The following is a 5,272-nucleotide window of genomic DNA, read 5'->3' as shown; positions in this document are numbered from 1 at the left end:
CGTTATAGGTCACTGGTGGCAAATGTATGGAACACATACCACATCAGCCATGCAGAACCCTCTCTGTTGTTACAAGAGCTAAATTGCCCCAGCATCACCCCAGTGGCCAAGCATTATGGCTTAATTTCAGTCTTCACAGTTTGCAATAATTAAGTAGATTTAACATTGCAGTTTGGGCACTGAGCCTCTGAAAGTTTTGCCATCACTGTTATAGGTCATATAAGTTCGTATGTTAACTAAACTAATCTGATTGCAATGATATTCAAACTTTTCAACAGAAAGATGTTTCAAGCTATTATTTGCTTTGTTATCTTAATTCCTATTTGGAAATTATGTACTTTAAAAGAGAACTTAATGTTTATGGGAAACTGATGAGTGACTGCCTTCATATGGGACAGATGAAAATGATGAACTGAAGCAATAAAGTAGAGATAGGATTGGATGAATTTGGAGTGTTCCTGGAGGCAGAACCAGAAAAGAGCTTGGTATTGGCCTGATCTGGAGAATGAGCATATTCCCACAGTAGTCCCACTGTTAGTTAACTTGGAGGACAGCAGTTAAATTTATATGGAGATAATGATCAGAGAGGAAAACAGTGTGAGGTGGTTATAACCTTACTGGTACTTATTCATTACTTGTATATATGTTTAAAGCAATAGGTTGTTTCAGTTGCAGCCCAGGTGTTTTGAAAAATTACACAGTGAAATCATTTCATTCATGAAGCATCTATCATGCTTAGACCAAACATGGTTTTTATCTTTATTCACTTTCACTCCAATTTCTCACTTATAGCTAAAATATAAACTAGTACAAAAGTGAAGTTGTGATACTTACTAATTACAGTCTTTGTAATTTACATTTTCTTATGAAAACTGTTAATTATGTCTCTCAATATCTCTGTGATTTTTTTTAATTTAGATGCATTTGAAATGTGCAAGAACAAATCCTTGAAGCAAATTTATAAAGTAAGTGGATAAAAATGAGCTTCGTAGAGCACTAGAGTTTTGGACTGAATTGTGAGGAAAGGTTCAGGGGCTGAGTAATTATTTTAAATGTATGTAGGAAGTCCTTGTATATTTCTGTCTGGTTGATAATGCAGTTCAAAAATTATGAGAATTAAATAAGAAAAAACAACAATCTTCTGCAAATAAAAACAGAACAGTTAAGGATAATGATCTAAAATCTTATTCAATTTTTTGATCAGGATTTTTATGACCACTGCTGGATCGCTATTTTTTTCTTTTAAAATAACCTTTGAAAATGTGTGTTCTAAACCATCATGTGTAAATTTGTTGATACTACCAGTAATGAGTTCAGTTTTCAATTAGTTTATTAAGGAATCTTGTCTGTTTCTACTAACCAAAATACCTAACTCAATTCTGTCTGTCTTTTGCACATTTTGGAAGTCTAGGGAAAACAACAATTTGTGCTGGGTGTGGTGGCTCACGCCTGTAATGTCAGCACTCAAGAAGCTGAGGAAGGAGGATAGTTGCAAATTCAAGAACAGCCTGGACTACAATGTGTGCTCAAGGCCAACCTGAGCTACATATCAAGACACTGTCTCAAAAAGACCAACCCCCTCCCCAACTTGTTCAGAATTCTGGGATATATCATGAGAGTGGCCATGTCTTTTTCTAGCCTCACAGTGTGTTGCTCAGATATCCCAAGGGCAAAGCTATCCCAGACCTGTTTACTCTCTCATAATTGTGTAGCAGGATGGATGTGTGAGATGCTCTGTCCTTGCTGATAGATCTATTCTTTCCTAGCTTTCTTCAACACCAAATCCTTTTTCAGTGCTTTACATACTTACACATATGTTGAATATGCTATTCATAACCCCCCTGAGATCACTGGGACGTGCTGCAAGGACCACTGGAAATTATATTGTGTGAATGCGCTTTCCTTTCAAGTAGCATGCCCAAGCACTGATGCGCTCTGTACGTTTGCCTGGATTCAGCCGTATCTTGACCATTGTTTATAATTGATTTTGCAAGTATTGCATGACATCAATTCAAAATTTAGAATGACTGAAATAATTACCTATTTCGTTAAGAACACAGAGAAAAATGAAAATAATATTTCACGGCTTGTATTCTAGCAGTGGTTTTTCTAATAGCATGTCTTCTAAATTATATTCAACCCCACGATGTATTTTCTTGTTGCTTTGTGATCTGAAAGTTGCTGTTTTGCTTCTTCCTTGAGCTTTTAGATGTGCAGCAAACTTTGGGGTTGACTGTTAAGTAATGAATCCCTTCCTCTTCCTCACTTCCTGATATGGGAATAGTTAAGGCACAAGTGACCTCATACTAAAGTGATTTGATAATCACACAGTTATAAGGTGATTTCAAAGTGGCACAAAATTTTAAATTCTGACTGATGCTTACCGTGTATGGTGGATACCAAATTTAGAATTATTGCTACAATTATATGGGAAAATGTGTATTTAGATTTAGCTTACAGTTATCATTCAATAGATTACAACTTTTGAAAGTTAAAAGCTACTATGTGCCTGCTTAAGACCACAATCCCTTTGGCAACTAGACATAAAGGAGATTGAAGAGGAGAAAGGCATCGTGAAGTGTATTTGCCATGAGAGAAGTAGACTCCGACTACAGCACATACGGAGAGGTAAAATTTGTAGGACATAGTCAGTATGAAATAAAGAAATGGGGTTGAAAACAAGGTTCCCAGAATCTTCATAGTGTAACCTGATGGCCGGTATCATTCCTTCTATAGTCAACTCGAAACACCAGCTTGAAGAAAACTGTTTTAAAACAGACGTTGTGGATTCATTTTCATTTCACTTCTCATGATATTTCTTCTGGAGCCTCAAAATGATTAAAAAAACCCATCTATTTAAATTTATATTTATTAACATTTATTAAAAGTCATATTCAATAAACTATAATACCTTCTATGTAATTGAAACAATTGCTTGACACACATTAATTTGCTTGGAATAATCGGTAATATTAAAAAATAATATGAACCTTGTGGTAATTGTTTAGATGATAAAAATAATTTATAATTTTATAGGGTATACAGGAGGAAAATTTTGGAAATAAAGAGGCATTTATTGATTGTTCTATCAACTTGAAAGTCAGGTATCTTATAAGTAAAAAAATGGAAGACCTTCAGTATTTCAATTAAAAAACAATATTGACTATCTTTCCAGTTAATATTAGTGTCAGCTGGTATCTACTGATATGCTACTATCAAAAATCTGGTAAAAATGTAAGATGCTTTAGTCGTGAGTAATTCGATGCTCATGAATGTTTCCTTCTTATTGTTTCCAGATGATATCAACAGATTTCCTTCTTGGAAATTATTTCTTATATGACTAAGTAACTGGTAAGATTTACAATTTAAGTTCTGTTGTACAAATTAACAAAGAAATATTACTGCATCATGCCTGCTTCTCTATGAATTCCACATCTATATTGCTTCTGTCTCTCTGTCCCTCTCTCTAGAAATATTGACCCAGTATTCAGACAAAGACACTTAATACAGAGAATATGTCTCCTTTAATAAACAGATGTCAGGATCAAATAAATAATCCCATCTAGGGGCTGGGGATTTAGCTCAGCGGCACAGCACCTGCCTGGCAAGAGCAAGGTCGTGAGTTCGATTCCCAATACTGGAAAAAAACAAAAAACTAAAAAAAAACAAAACTAATAATCCCGTCTGTCTCTAATGAACACTCACTATTGTCATATTTCCACACTAGGAGGCCTACTTATTACTTTTGGATGCATAGAGGTCAATTAGTCTGTCCTAAAGTATTGCTTCAAAACGGTCCTCCAAATAAGAATCATAAGAAATGTAACGTGAGTGCTACACACACTCTACTCCAGGCAACATTTTTAAAATGTAATTTTGCTTTTTTTTCTTATTTTCTTTTTCAAGAATTGGATCCTAAATGGCAAGTTTAAGAAAGGGATTTATTGTAGGTATTAAAGAGATCACAAAATCATTACAGGCCCAGACAGACTGCTTTTGGGAGAACCTCAAAGTGGGCATAGATTGGCCTCTCTGCAAGAACTGCTGCTTTTTTCACTCTCGGGACCACTACTTAGAGGACAAGTCACTGGCTGAGTGGCTGGCTCCAATCATCACTCTGTCTCTGGCAAAATGTGTATCCTCACATTGTGCAATTCACAACCTGTCCTTTTTTCTTTTCCCACAGAGTAGTTTCAGACTACCGATTCAGAAGACAGTCATCCTTAAACCTTCTACTCTTGATTATATTCAGAACCAGAATGGAAGCTGATTTGGAAAATGCAGCATTACTGGTGCGCTCTGGACAGTGCAGAAAGGCTCATGAGGGGAAGTTGGAACTGATGATGACTAAACAACTCCTTTGTTTCTCAGGCACAGTTACTAAATAAGTCACAATCACTATAGGAAATAGATACTAGAAGTGTCCCCATTTTACATATGAGGAGACTGAGGCAAAACAAGCTTGCCTCACTGATAAATATCATTCAACTGAAAGGAGGCAAATCTTAATTAGAATATTAGACACGTTGGATCTACAGTTTGCTGACTATCTACTCAAGATGCCTCATGTGAGACTGATTTATTTCACTTATGAGTTTGGTCTCAGGTTGCATTCATTTACCTATAAATTTCGAGTTTATCTTTTGTATGGCTGAGTAGTACTTCATTGTATAAATACACCACATCTTTTTATCCATTCCTCAGCTGAAGAGCATTTGAGTTGTTTCTAAGATTTAACTACTACAAATTGTACTACTATAAACATGGATGCACATATATTGCCGTGGTGTGATGTTTTTAATTCTTCAGGGAAAATACCCAGAAGGAATAGCTGTGTCAAATGGGACCTCTAATTCTAGCTTTCTGACAAATCTCCATAGTGATTTCCATACTGGAAGACCAAGTGAAATATTTATTTCTAAGTGAAATAAATCGGTCCCACATGTGCAAACATTGTATTGTCTCCTTGGTGTGCAAGCAACTTAAAGCATAAATAAGGTCTAAAATGTATAATAGGTACTGTGAAATGGGAAGAATTTGTTCAAAAGGAAAAGGACCTTAGAGGGGTCCTTTTTTTTAAAGATGAAAGGACGGAGGCAAAATGGAAAAAATGCAAGACAGTTGTACTATTAGTATATCTTAGCTCATTGAAAAAGTATGTTTGTGCTAATATTGATTAAAGGAATTTTAATGCCCATCTTGTACTCTGAACAACTACTTTAAAGGTAACAATATGCAATGTATTCACTACTGTTATTCCTCTATTATTTGT

General features: G+C 35.4%; 1 long non-coding RNA gene across 1 annotated transcript; it reads left to right on the top strand.

Moving 5' to 3' along the window:
- Positions 1-916: 916 nt before the first annotated feature.
- On the top strand, positions 917-4,600 carry LOC106147392. The gene is made up of 3 exons (XR_001232277.1): positions 917-965; positions 3,297-3,351; positions 4,187-4,600. It is a non-coding gene; the product is annotated as an uncharacterized LOC106147392 (long non-coding RNA).
- Positions 4,601-5,272: the final 672 nt, after the last annotated feature.

Source organism: Chinchilla lanigera, unplaced genomic scaffold, assembly GCF_000276665.1.
Source record: "Chinchilla lanigera isolate Chin_1 unplaced genomic scaffold, ChiLan1.0 scaffold00151, whole genome shotgun sequence".
Lineage (NCBI taxonomy): Eukaryota > Metazoa > Chordata > Mammalia > Rodentia > Chinchillidae > Chinchilla > Chinchilla lanigera.
This window is presented reverse-complemented; position numbering and strand designations above follow the sequence as displayed.